Below are 15101 nucleotides of genomic sequence, written 5' to 3' on the forward strand. Positions count from 1 at the left end.
AGGGTGAGGGAACCCATACAGGTCAACCGCCAGGTTTAGAGATCAGAACGAAGATGACTGGAGAATGGATCTGGACAAAAAAAAAGAGGATCTCCAGCACTAGTGTCTCAGCAGGTCTATAGTTCAAGAAACAATTGGGCAAGGCAAGACTTCAGAATCAGGGGGTAATGGGAATACTAGGCAGAAACTGAGGTGAGGAGGTCCCTGTAACTGAGTTGGTCAAGTAAAGGAAGCAAAAACCTAGTTACTAGAACTGACAGAAGCTGCTGCAAAACTGACTTGCTTAGTTTCTGTTTCTGGCTCCAGAGTCCTTCTTTTGACTGCTTCTTGTTGTTTGTGCCAACAAGTCGATCTGACTCCTGTTGTTGTTGCGGTTGTTAGGTGCCACAGAGTCAGTTCTGACTCAGAGCGACCCTATGTACAAGAAAACAAAACACTGCCCTGTCCTGCACCATCCTCACAATCATTGTGTTTGAGCCTATTGTTGCAGCCACTGTGTCAATCCATCTCATCGAAGCTCTTCCTCTTTTTCACGGACCCTCTACTTTACCGAGAATGATGTCCTTCTCCAGAGACTGGTCCTTCCTGATAACATGTCCAAAGTATGTGAGACAAAGTCTTGCCATCCTTGCTTCCAAGGAGCACTCTGGCTTTATTTCTTCCAAAACAGACTTGTACATTCTTCTGGCAGTCCATGGTATGTTCAATATTCTTTGCCAACACCATAATTCAAATGTTTCAGTTCTCCTTTGGTCTTCTTTATTCATTGTCCAGCTCTCACATGCATATGAGGTGATTGAAAATATCTTGGCTTGGGTCAAGCATTCCTTAGTACTCACAGTGACATCTTTGCTTTTTAACACTTTAAAGAGGTCTTTTGCAACAGATTTGCCCAAAGCAATACATCCTTTGATACCTTGACTGCTGCTCCCATGGATGTTGATTGTGGATCCAAGTGACATGAAATCCTCGACAACTTCAGTCTCTTCTCCGTTTATCATGTTGTTGCTTATTGGTGGGCCATTTGTGAGGATTTTTTTTTCTTTATGTTGTGGTGTAATCCATACTGTAGCCAGTAGCCTTTGATCTTCATCAGTAAGTGCTTCCAGCCCTCTTGGCTTTCGCAAGCGAGGTTGTACCATCTGCATGTCGCAGGCTGTTAATGAGTCTATCGCTAATCCTGATGATCAAATTCTTCTTCATATAGTCCAGTTTCTCAGATTATTTACTCAGCATACAGATTGAATGAGTACGGTGAAAAGATGCAATCCTGACACACACCTTTCTTGATTTTAGACCATGCAGTATACCTTGCTCTGTTTGAATAATTGCCTCTCGGTCTATGTAAAGGTTCCTCATGAGCACAATTAAGTGTTCTGGAATTCTCATTTCTCTGAATGTTATCCACAATTTGTTATGATCCACACAGTCAAATGCCTTTTACATAGCCAATAAAAACAGGTAAACATCTTCTGGTACTCTCTGCTTTCAGCCAGGATCCATCAGACATCAGCAATGATATCCCTCATTCCATGTCTACTTCTGAATTTGGCTTGAACTTCTGAAAGTTCCCTGTCGATATACTGCTGCAACCGCTTTTGAATGATCTTTAGCAAAATTTTACTTGCATGTGATACTAATGATTTTGTTCAATAGTTTCCACATTCCATTGCATTACCTTTCCTTGGAATGGGCACAAACATGGATGTCTTCCAGTCGGTTGACCAGGTAGCTGTCTTCCAAATTTCCTGGAATACCTCCGGTGCTTCTTCCCTTTGTTGAAATATCTTAATTGGTAATCTGTCAATTCCTGCAGCCTTGTTTTTCCACCAACACCTTCAATGCAGCTTGGACTTCTTCCTTCTGTACCATAGCTTGTTGATCGTATGCTACCTCCTGGAATGCTTGAACATTGTCCAATTCTTTTTGGTACAGTGATTCTGTGTATTCTTTCCATCTGTTTTTGATGTTTCCTGCACCATTCAATATTTTGCCCAGAGAATCCTTCAAAGTTAAAACTTGAGGTTTGAATTTTGGTTTTTTTTTTTTATATATGTATAATTTTTATTCTGCTTTAAGTGAAAGTTTACAAATCAAGTCAGCCTCTCACATAAAAACTTATATACACCTTGCTACATACTCCCAATTACTCTCCCCCTAATGAGACAGCCCGCTCTCTCCCTCCAGTCTCTCTTTTCATGTGCATTTTGCCAGCTTTTAACCCCATCTACCCACTCATCTACCCTCCAAGCAGGAGATGCCAACATACTCTCAAGGGTCCACCTGATCCAAGAAGCTCACTCCTCACCAGCATCCCTCTCCAACCCACTGTCCAGTCCAATCCATGTCTGAAGAGTTGGCTTCAGAAATGGTTCCTGTCCTGGGCCAACAGAAGATCTGGGGCCCATGACCACAGGGGTCCATCCAGTCTCAGTCAGACCATTAAGTCTGGTCTTTGTAGAAAATCTGAGGTCCGCGTCCCACTGCTCTCCTGCTCCCTCAGGGGTTCTCTGTTGTGTTCCCTGTCAGGACAGTCATCGGTTGTAGCCAGACACCATCTAGTTCTTCTGGTCTCAGGATGATGTAGCCTCTGGTTCACGTGGCCCTTTCTGTCTTTTGGGCTCATAATCACCTTATGTCCTTGGTGTTCTTCATTCTCCTTTGATCCAGGTGGGTTGAGACCAATTGGTGCATCTTAGATGGCTGCTTGCTAGCATTTAAGACCCCAGACGCCACTCTTCGAAGTGGGATGCAGAAAGTTTTAATACATTTTATTATGCCAATTGACTTAGATGTCCCCTGAAATCATGGTCCCCAAACCCCTGCCCCTGCTATGCTGGCCTTCAAATTATCCAGTTTATTCAAGAAACTTCTTTGCTTTTGGTTTAGTCCAGTTGTGCTGACCTCCCCTGTATTGCGTGGTGTCTTTCCCTTCACCAAAATAGTTCTTATCTACCAACAAATTAGTGAATACCCCTCTCCCACCCTCCCTCCCTCCCTCCCTCCTCTCCTAACCACAAAAGAATGTTTTATTCTCAGTTTAAACTATTTCTCAAGCTCTTATACTAGTGGTTTTATAGAATATTTGTCCTTTTGCAACTAACTGATTTCACTCAGCATAATGCCTTCCAGTTTCCTCTATGTTATGAAATGTTTCACAGGTTCCTCACTGTTCTTTATCAATGTGTAGTATTCCATTGGGTCAATATACCATAATTTATTCATTCACCCATTGTTGGGCACCTTGGTTGCTTCCATCTTTTTGCTATTGTAAACAGTGCTGCACTAAACATGGGTGTGCATATATCTGTTCATGTAAAGGCTCTTATTTCCCTAGGATATATTCCAAGGAGTGGGATTACTGGATCGTCTGGTAGTTCTATTTCTAGCTTTTCAAGGAAGCACCAAATCGATTTCCAAAGTGGTTGTACCATTTTACATTCCCACCAGCAGTGTAGAAGTGTTCCAGTCTCTCCACAGCCTCTCCAACATTTATTATTTTGTGTTTTTTGGATTAATGCCAGCCTTGTTGGAGTGATGAAATTTCGTTATACTTTTGATCTGCATTTCTCTAATGGCTAATGATTGTGAACATTTCCTCATGTATCTGTTAGCTTCCTGAATGTCTTCTTTAGTGAAGTGTCTATTCATATCTTTTGCCCATTTTTTAACAGGGTTATTTATCCTTTTGCAGTTGAGTTTTTGCAGTATCATGTAGATTTTAGAGATCAGATGCTGATTGGAAATGTCATAGCTAAACCCTTTTTCCTAGTCTGTAGGTAGTCTTTTTACTCTTTTGGTGAAGTCTTTGGATGAGCATAGGTGTCTGATTTTTAGGAGCTCCCAGTTATCTAGGTTTTCTTCTGCATTCTTAATAATATTTTGTATACTGTTTATGCCATGTATTAGGGCTCCTAATGTTGTCCCTATTTTTTCTTCCATGATCTTTATCGTTTTAGATTTTATATTTAGGTCTTTGATCAATTTTGACCTCGTTTTTGTGCATGGAGTGAGGTATGGGTCCTGTTTCATATTTTTGCAGGTGGATATCCAATTATGCCAGCACTATTTGTTAAAAAGACTGTCTTTTCCCCATTTAACTGTTTTGGGGCCTTTGTCAAATATCAACTGCTCATATGTGGATTGATTTATGTCTGGGTTCTCAATTCTGTTCCATTGGTCTATGTATCTGTTGTTGTACCAGTACCAGGCTATAATAGGTTCTAAAATCAGGTAAAGTAAGGCCCCCCACTTTGTTCTTCTTTTTCAGTAATGTCTTATTTATCTGGGGCCTCTTTCCCTTCCATATGAAGTTGGTGATTTGTTTCTCCATCTCCTTAAAGAATGTCATTGTGATTTGGATCAGAATTGTGTTAAATGTATAGATCGCTTTTGGTAGAATAGACATTTTCATAATATTAAGTCTTCCTATCCATGAGCAAGGTATGTTTTTCCACTTCTCTAAGTCTCTTTTGGTTTCTTGCAGAAGTGTACTGTAGTTTTCTTTGTATAAGTCTTTTATATCTCTGGTAAGATTTATTCCTAAGTATTTTATCTTCTTGGGGACTACTGTACATGGCATTGATTTGATGATTTCCTCTTCGATGTTCTTTTTGTTGGTGTAGAGGAATCCAACTGATTTTTGTATGTTTATCTTGTATCCCTGTACTGTGCTGAACTCTTCTATTAGTTTCAGTAGTTTTCTGGAGGATTCATTATGGTTTTCTGTGTATAAGATCATGTCATCTGCAAATAGAGATAATTTTATTTCTTCCTTGCCAATCTGGATGCCCTTTATTTCTTTATCTAGCCTAATTGCTCTGGCTAGGACCTCCAACACAATGTTGAATAAGAGTGGTGATAAAGGGCATCTCAATGGTAATGCTTTCAGGTTCTCTCCATTTAGGGTGATGTTGGCTGTTGGCTTTGTATAAATGCCCTTTATTATGTTGGGGAATTTTCCTTCTATTCCCATTTCGCTGAGAATTTTTATCATGAATGGGTGTTGAACTTTGTCAAATGCCTTTTCTGCATCAATTGATCAAATCAAGTGATTCCTGTCTTTTGTTTTATTTATGTGGTGGATTATATTAATTGTTTTTCTAATGTTGAACCATCCCTGCATACCTAGTATGAATCCCACTTGGTCACGGTGAATTATTTTTTTGATATGTTGAATCCTATTGGCTAGAATTTTGTTGAGGATTTTTGCATCTGCATTCATGAGGGATAGGGGTCTATAATTTTTTTTTTTTCTTGTGGTGTCTTCACCTGGTTTTGGTATCAGGGATATGGTGGCTTCATAGAATGAGTTAGGTAGTATTCTGTCCTTTTCTATGCTTTGAAATACCTTCAGTAGTAGTGGTGTTAACTCTTCTCTGAAAGTTTGGTGGAACTCTGTAGTGAAGCTGTTCAGACCAGGGCTTTTTTTTTCTTGGGAGTTTTTTGACTACATTTTCAATCTCTTCTTTTGTTATGGGTCTATTTAGTTGTTCTACTTCTGATTGTGTTAGTTTAGGTAGGTAGTGTATTTCTAGGAATTCATCCATTTCTTCTAGGTTTTCAAATTTGAGTTCAGTTTTTCATAGTAATCTGATATTATTCTTTTAATTTCATTTGGGTCTGTTGTAATATCACCCATCTCATTTCTTATTTGGGTTATTTACTTCCTCTCCTGTTTTTCTTTTGTCAGTTTGGCCAGTGGTTTATCAATTTTTTTATTTTTTCAAAAAACCAGCTTTTGGTCTTGTTAATTCTTTCAACTGTTTTTCTGTTTTCTATTTCATTTAGTTCAGCTCTAACTTTTATTATTTGTTTTCTTCTGGTGCCTGTGGGTTTCTGTTGTTGCTCTCTTTCTATTTGTTCAAGTTATACAGATAATTCTTTGATTTTTGCCCTTTCTTCTTTTTGGATGTGTGCATTTATTGATATAAATTGGCCTCTGAGCACCGCTTTTGCTGTGTCCCAAAGGTTGTGATAGGAAGTGTTTTCATTCTCATTGGATTCTCCGAATTTCTTTATTCCATCCTTAATTTCTTCTATAATCCATTCTTTTTTGAGCAGGGTATTGTTCAGTTTCCAAGAGTTTGATTTCTTTTCCCTGCTTTTCCTTTTATTGATTTCCACTTTTATGGCCTTATGGTCAGAGAAGATGCTTTGTAATATTTCAATGCTTTGGATTCTGCTAAGGCTTGTTTTATGACCTAACATGTGGTCTATTCTAGAGAATGTTCCATGTGCACTAGAAAAGAAAGTATACTTGTTGGGTGAAGTGTTCTGCATATGTCTATGAGGTCAAGTAGTTTGATTGTGGCATTTAGACCTTCCCTGTCTTTACTGAGCTTCTTTCTCGATGTCCAAAAGTGGTGTATTGAAGTCTCCTACTATTATTGTGGAGCTTCCTATCTCACCTTTCAATGCTGATAGAGTTTGTTTTATGTATCTTGCAGCCCTGTCATTGGGTGCATAAATATTTAATATGGTTATATCTTCTTCGTTTATTGTCCCTTTAATCATTATATAGTGTCCTTCTTTATCCTTTGTGGTGGATTTAACTTTAAAGCCTATTTTGTCAGAAATTAATATTGCCACTCCTGCTCTTTTTTGATTGTTGTTTGCTTGATATATTTTTTTCCATCCTTTGAGTTTTAGTTTGTTTGTGTCTCTAAGTCTAAGGTGTGTCTTTTATAAGGAGCATATAGACGGATCTTGTTTTTTAATCCATTCTGCCACTCTCTGTCTCTTTATTGGTGCATGTAGTCCATTTACATTCAGGGTAATTATGGATAGGTATGAATTTAGTGCTACCATTTTGATGTCTTTTTTTGTGTGTTGTTGACAGTTTCTTTTTCCCACATGATTTTATGTGCAGAGTAGATTATCTTTACATATTGTCCTTTCCTCATATTTGTTGTTGTTGATTTTGTTTCTGCTGAGTCTCTATTTTTTTCTTGTATTTTATTTTGACGAGTAGGATAGCATGTCTCCTTTGTGGCTACCTTATTATTTACCCCTATTTTTCTAAATTTAAACCTAACTTTTATTTCTTTGTATCGCCATATCTTCCTCTCCGTATGGAAGGTGTATGATTACATTTCTTAGTCCCTCTTTATTATTCTGATGTCGTCTTCTTTTATATAATAATATTGCTATTACCCTGTTTTGGGCTTTTTTTTTTTTAATAATCTTCCTTTGTTTTTTTGGATTTCCCTGTCTGGGTTGACTTCTGGTTGCTCTGCCCAGTGTTCTAGTCTTGGGTTGATACCTGATATTATTGATTTTCTAACCAAAGAACTCCCGTTAGTATTTCTTGTAGTTTTGCTTTGGTTTTTATGAATTCCCTCAAGTTGTGTTTATCTGGAAATGTCTTAATTTCACCTTCATATTTAAGAGACAGTTTTGCTGGATATGTGATTCTTGGCAGGCAATTTTTTTCCTTCAATTTTTGAAATATGTCATCCCATTGCTTTCTTGCCTGCATGGTTTCTGCCAAGTAGTCTGAGCTTATTCTTATTGGCTCTCCTTTGTAGGTGACTTTTCATTTATCCCTTGCTGCTCTTATAATTCTCTCTTTATCTTTGCTTTTGGCAAGTTTGATTATAATATGTCTTGGTGACTCTCTTTTAACATCTACCTTATAAGGAGTTCAATGAGCATCTTGGATACATATCTTCTCATCTTTCACAGTATCAGGGAAGTTTTCTGCCAAAAAATCTTCAACAATTCTGTCCGTATTTTCTGTTATCCCTCCCTGTTCTGGTACTCCAATCACTCGTAGGTTATTTCTCTTGGTAGAGTCCCAAATGATTCTTAAGGTTTCTTCATATTTTTTAATTTTTTATCTGATTTTTCTTCAAATATATTAGTGCCAAGTGATTTATCTTCAAGTTCAAAAATTGAAGCTTCTTCTTGTTCAATTCTGCTCCTCTGACTTTCTACTGAGTTATCTACTTCTGTAATTTTATTGTTGATCTTCTGAATTTCTGATCGCTGCCTGTGTATAGATTTTTCCAGCTTATTAAATTTTTCATTATGTTCCTGAATAATCTTTCTAATTTCTTCAATTGCTTTATCTGTGTGTTCCTTGGCTTGTTCTGCGTATTGTCTTATTTCCTTCCTGATGTCTTGAAGAGTTCTGTATATTAAACTTTTGTATTCTCCATCTGTTAATTCCAGGAATGCACTTTCATCTAGAAGATCCCCGGATCCTTTGTTTTGAGAGCCTGTTGAGGTGATCATGATCTGTTTCTTTATGTGACTTGTTATTGACTGTTGTCTCCAAGCCATCAGTAAGTTATTGTATTAGTTAATGCTTGCTTACTGTGTCGTAGCTTCTTGCTGTTTTGTTTTGGTATACCCCTAGGGGTTGCTTGAGTGAGTTAGCTTGATTATTTTCACCTTTGGAGCTCTGACGTCCTGTCCCCAGATGGCTAGAACTGTTATCAGGTATATCAGTCTAGGAGTCCATTTCAGTTTTCTTGTGTGAATTCAGCTCAGGTTTCCAGGTAGGTGATCATCAAGTGTGTGGTACAGGCTCTGTCCTACAGTCTTAGAGGGGCAGGGGTGATTGGCATATATACCGGTATCTGATTGCAGCAGGGAGTCACGCTCTGAATAAGGCAGGGCGCTGAGAACCGACCCCAAAGTGTCTCTGAGGAAAGTGCATCCCTGTTCCCTAGAGCATGCAGGTGGGTGGGTTCTGCAGGTGGACCATGGGTACCCAAAGTTTTTGGTTGTGAGGACTGGGAGGTACCCGTTATCTTTGGACCCCTGTCATGGGTGGCTGGGTGACCTGTGTGGAGCTACCAGTCCTTAAGTCCCTGATGTGGGTAGGTGAGGACCTTGTTTAATAGGCAAAGCAATGTCAAACATCAAACACCCACCTCTCCACCACACAGCTGAAATGGTTGGAGTCTGCCAACAAGGGCCTATTTTCCTGAAATAGGCCCACACAGGTCCATGCAGAAGGGAAACGTACTCAAAGTCCAAGGGCAGTTTACACCTGGAGAGGAGCTGCTTCTGTCCGGAGCTCCCCTGGTTAGTGGAGCTACCAAATTATCTTTTCCCCCAAATGCAAATTTTTTCCTTCCCAAAGCCTGGGAGGATGGCTTTAGGTGCTCAGTAGTGCCTATCTCAGGTCCAGGGAATTCAGCTGCTGAAGCCGGTTTGGGGGCGGGAGGGGGGGTGTTAAAATATACGCATGTACTTAGCTTTTGCCGTGAGCGCTTTCTCCTCAGGTTCCGGAGGTGTGAGTAGGCTGTGTGGCTGGCTGCTTCTCCCTGAGGAAACTGCAGCCAAACGCTAGTACCAGCCCACTGCCACCGCTGCTCCAGGAATGGTGCCTGAGGGCTCCCTGCGATTCGGTCCAGTAACTCTTCTCTGCTTCTGAACAGTCTCTTCCTCCCTCTGCCCCTCAGTTCATTTTCCAAGCTTGCCTTTGAAGCTCAGAGGGCTCCCAGCTTGTCACAAATATACTCATTTCACTTGTTTTTTCAGGTCTTTGTTGTAAAGAGGGCTCACTGGAAGCGTCTGTCTATTCCACCATCTTGGCTCCTCCTCCCAGGTTTGAATTTTTTTTTCAGTTCTTTCAGCTTGAGAAATACTGAGCGTGTTCTTCCCTTTAGGTTTTCTAACTCCAGATCTTCACACATATCATTATAATGTTTTATTTTGTCTTCTTAAGCTGCCACTTTGAAATATTCTGTTCTGCTCTTTCACTTCATCATTTCTTCCCTTTGCTTTAGTTACTCCACGTTCAAGAGTAAGTTTCAGAGTCTCTTCTGACATCTATTTTGGTCTTTTCTTTTTTTCCTGTCTTTTTAATGACCTTCTGCTTTCTTCATGTACGATGTCCTTGATGTCATCCCACAACTTCTCTGGTCTTTGGTCATTAGTGTTCAGTGCATCAAATCTATTCTTGAGATGGTCTCCAAATTCAGGTGGGATATACTCAAGGTTGTGCTTTGGCTCTAGTGGACTTATTTTAATTTTTTTCAGCTTTAACTTGAACTTACATATGGGCAATTGATGGTCTGTTCTGCAGTTGGGCCCTGGCCTCGTTCCAGTTGATGATATTGAGCTTTTCCATGGTCTCTTTCCACAAATTTAGTCGATTTGATTTCTATGTTTTCCATCCAGTGAGGTCCATGTATATAATTGCCACTTACATTATTGAAAAAAGGTATTTGCAATGAAAAAGTCGTTAGTCTTGCAAAATTCTATCATGTGATCTCCGGCGTCGTTTGGATCACCAAGGCCATTTTCTAACTACCAACCCTTTCCTTCATTTCCAACTTTCGCATTCCAATCACTGGTAATATCAATGCCTCTTAATTGCATGTTTCATCAATATCAGACTGCAGAAGTTGACAAAAATCTTCAACTTTTTCATCTTTGGCATTTGAATAATAGCTGTTTTAACTGTTCTTCCTCATAGGCGACTCATAGTGACCCTGTATGACAGAACTACCCCATAGGGTTTCCTAGGCTGTAATGTTTTTTTAGACTGTGATTTAGGTGAAAGTTTACAGAGCAAATTAGTTTCTCATTAAACGGTTAATACACAAATGGTTTTGTGACATTGGTTACCAATCCTGCAATGTGTCAACACTCTCTGCTTCTCCACCCAGGCTCCCTGTTTCCATTCATCTGGTCCCTTCTTGCTTTCTCATCTTTGCTTTGAGCTCATGTGCCCGTTAGTCTCATATACATGATTGAACTATGAAGCATATCCCTCATGTGTGTTACTGTTGGCCCTAAAGACCTGTCTAATCTTTGGCTCAACAGTGAACCTCAGGAGTGACTTCAGTACTAAGTTAAAAGGGTGTCCAAGGCCATACTTTTGGAGTTTCTCCAGTCTCTGTCAGACCAGCAAGCCTGGTCTTTTATTTATTTATTTTGTGTGTGTGTGAATTTGAATTTTGTCACACATTCTTCTCCCACTCTTTCTGGGATCCTCTATTGTGATCCCTGCCAGAGCAGTTGGTGGTGGTAACCAGGCACCATCTAGTTGTTCTGGGCTCAGTCTAGTGGACATTGTGGTAATTGTGGTCCATTAGTCTTTTGGACTAATCTTTCCCTTGTATCTTTGGTCTTCTTCATTCTCCTTTGCCCCAGCCAGTTTGGGACCAGCAGATGTTTGTTAGATGCCGCTCACAGGCTTTTAAGACCCCAGTTGCTACTCACCACATTTAGATGTAGAACATTTTCTTTATAGATAGTCTTATGCCAGTTGAGCTAGATGTCCACCGAGATCATGGCCCCCAGCCCTCAACCCAGTAGCTTGGTCTCTCAGGGTGTTTGGACGTGTCTGTGAAGCTTCTATGACTTTGCACTGGTCAAGTTGTGCTCTTTTCCCCAGTATTGTGTACTGTCTTACACTTCATCAAAGTTACTACTTATCTACTATCTATTTAGTGTTTTTCCCTCGCCATCCCTTCCCTCCCTTGTAACCATCAAAGATTGTTTCTTTCTGTGTGGAAACATTTTCATGTGTTTTTATGATAGTGGTCTCGTACAACATTTGTCCTTTTGTGATTAACTTATTTCACTCAGCACAATGCCCTCTAGATTCATCAATATTGTGAGATATTTCACAGATTCATCATTGTTTTTTATCATTCCATAGTATGCCATTGAGTGTATGTACCATAGTTTGTTTACCCATTCATCTGTTGATGGGCATTTAGGTTGTTTCAGCTGTAGTCTTTATGGGAGCAGATCACTAACCAGGTCTTTCTCCAGTGGAGTGGCTTAGGGGTTAGCAACTGTGAGTGGTTGCCAGGGATTGCTAGGGGTCCCAGTTTCCTCATCTGTAAAGTGTGAATAATTTTTGTACCTACCCCAGAGAGTGACTGTGAGGATTCAATGAGTTAGTAAAGGTTAGATGCTCAGAAAAGTACCTTGTAAATAGCAAGTAAGAAAAAAAAAATTTTTTTTTTAGTCAGTAAATATTAGCTATTATGTTTATTCTTATTAATTGAAGGAGACAGGATTGGATAGATCGGAAAATGTCACAGAGCAATACAGGGAGCTAAATGAGTTTCTTTCCTAGGTAATGGATACATACATGATATTACCACTCGTTCATTGAATTAGCTTCAATAAAAGTACATTCACAAATCCTGACCAAATAAGAATTTTTAAAAATTCCTTTCCCTTAGGGAAGCTTTAAAGTTTCAAGCTCAAAATGATTAACACCTGGAGGGGAGATGCGAGGGTAGGGGGGCTTAGAAGCTGGCAAAATGGTCACAAAAAAGAGAGTGGAAAGAGGGAGTGGGCTGTCTCATGGGGGGGGGGAAGTAATTGGGAGTATGTAGCAAGTTGTGTATGGGTTTTTGTGCGAGAGACTGACCTGACTTGTAAACTTTCACTTAAAGCACAATAAAAATTATTAAAAAAAAAAATATTGTCCAGTCTACTTCCAAAAGTAATTTAAAAAAAGAAATGATTTAACATTTCTTAGGCTCATTCATAGTCTCAAATCCAGTCTATGTAATGCTGTCATAGTTTGAGATCTTTGAACCATCCTAAAGTATGCTGAGAGTCTTTTTAATGAGGGTACTCCTGGAACAGTTTGGAAATTGAAAATGTATTTGATGTTGTTTGGAAATGGAGGGAGTAAAGAATAAGCTGAAAAACTCCCTAATTTGTTGTTGCTGTTGTTTAGTGCTGAGTAAAACTAGTAATTTACCCCCAGAAGTCAAGAACACCTTGACTGATGAGAAAGCTACCCGTCATGGATTGAATTATGTCCCCCTCAAAAACATGTGTATCAGTTGGGCTGGGCCTTGATTCCTGGTATTACGTGGTTTTCCTATATGTTGTAAATCCTGCCTCTATGATGTCAATGAGGGAGGATGGGCAGCAGTTGTGTTAGTGAGGCAGGATTCAACCTACAAGTCTGGATTGTGTCTTGAGGCAATCTTTTGTGATATACAAGAGAGAAGCGAGTGCAGAGACAGGGGGACCTCATACCCCAAGAAAACACCACCAGGAGCAGAGCAAAAAGGACCCAGCGTCCCTATGCCTGAGAAGCTCCTCCACCAGGGGAAGATTAAGACAAGAACCTTCCCCCAGGGCCAGCAGAGAGAAAGCCTTCCCCTGGAGCTGATGCCCTGAATTTGGACTTTTAGCCTGCTTTACTGTGAGGAAATAAATTTCTCTTTATTAAAGCCATCCACTTGTGGTATTTCTGTTATAGCAACACTAGATGACTAAGACATTACTCAAGCACTTGTTTTAAGACTGTGTGTTACTCAGTGCTGGGAGTACTGCACGAAAAGGCACACCATCATTTAGAGGCATCCCAATCTTGATTTGTCTTTTCTGTGTGTGATCTTCACTTTGATTAGTTACAAACCTCACCTTTATCTATGCCTTATTTCTTAGATATTAATATTTTCATAATTTGGTTGTTGCTTAGATCACTGTTTTTCAAACTATGGATTGTAACCCATTAGTGAGCTGTGAAGTTAATTCCATGTGCTTTTAAATAGAATAGAGTAGATGGAATAGAAACTGAGAGAGTGTATGAGATGTATTAAGGTAAGTATTGTGTCATAAAACTTGTGTGTGTCTGTTTGTTTTCTGGTTCAAAACGTTGTGGTTAAAAAAATGTTTGAAATCCATTGGCTTATATTATTCATCCAAAAACATATCTTGGGTGTTCTCATGTCTGTGGTTATGTTTAATCTTGCCCTACAACTATGTACCAAACCAAACAAAACCCATTGCCATTGAGCCGATTCCAACTCATAGCAACACTGTAGGGCAGAATAGAACTGCCCCACAGGGTTTCCAAGGAGGAGCTGTAGATTCAAACTGCCAAGCTTTGGTTAGCAGCTGAGCTCTTGACCACTGTGCCACCAGGGCTCCCAACTATGTGTAAGATTAATGAAATGCTTTCTTTCACAAAAGAAAAAAAAAAAATGCAGGCAAGGGTAGGGAAGACATAACTACATGATGAATTTTTCACTAGCTATCAGGAACTAGTAATATTTAATGTACAACCATGTTTATAATATCCCATCTGAACTTGCTAATTGGCATATATCGTAAGCATGGAATCACATGTTTGTGGATGTTACAACAGAAAATAGGCCTGAAATACACTGAACAGTAGTCATTCTGAAAGAAATTTGATACATCCATTCTGGTTCGTCTTGCATAAATTTCACTTTTGTGAAGAAACATGAGGATTTGTTTTTTAACCAAATCCTATCAGCAGAGAAAAGTTTAACCCATTTAGGGATAATGCAAAGCCTATGTTTTTGTAAACCAATTTGTTTTTAGTAATTTGCAAGCCTGAAATAATTTTTGGCAGGAATAAAAAAAGTTTAAAGTAGCAAATAATAACTATTAAAACCTGATTATTTATTTTAAAAGGGAAGAGGATAGAATGGAAGACTTTCACACTTTTGCTTTATGCACTCTCTATGTGTGAATTTTTATTTTTTAATGAGCATTGCTCCAGTGATATATTGCAGTAAGAATGCTAAGACCTAATGTGTTACATCGTCTGTGTGTAGCAAAAATTCACTTTGATCATTTCAATTCAGTATTATGTAAGAACAAATCACCTACTCTATTAGTTTGAAAAATGTCCCCTACAGTTTATATGAAATGTGTTGTTGCCCTCGAGATTTTTTTCCACCATTCTTTATGTATGATTCTTCAGTTTATGCCAAGGAAAATTCTTCCACCTCAAGATTTCAGGGTTTCCAGTAACAAAAACCACAACAAAAATCTCTAAGCAATTCTTGTTTCTTTCCGTGGAGTATTTTGGTCCTGGGGAGATCTGCTGTTTTTGTCTTTTTCCTAGATGGACAATTTCAGTCCTCTAAGATAGTGGTTGCATAAATTTAGAATGTTTCTACTTCATTTTTTAGACTCTTCACAGCTGGTTGAAAAGAAAAAACTTGTAAAGACAGAAAATTTTTACACTATTTGATTTTGTAAGCAACAATTCATTGTAAATCCCTTCATGGATACGTGAATACCTTCATGATGGTTATGAAATTGAAAGACTTTAGAAAGAAATAAAAATGAGTAGAAAATTGGTCAATGGGGGAGAGAAAGGTAAAGAAGTAGTTTATATGAAT

The sequence above is a fragment of the Elephas maximus genome, chromosome 1, assembly GCF_024166365.1.
Source record: "Elephas maximus indicus isolate mEleMax1 chromosome 1, mEleMax1 primary haplotype, whole genome shotgun sequence".
In the NCBI taxonomy this organism is placed as follows: domain Eukaryota; kingdom Metazoa; phylum Chordata; class Mammalia; order Proboscidea; family Elephantidae; genus Elephas; species Elephas maximus.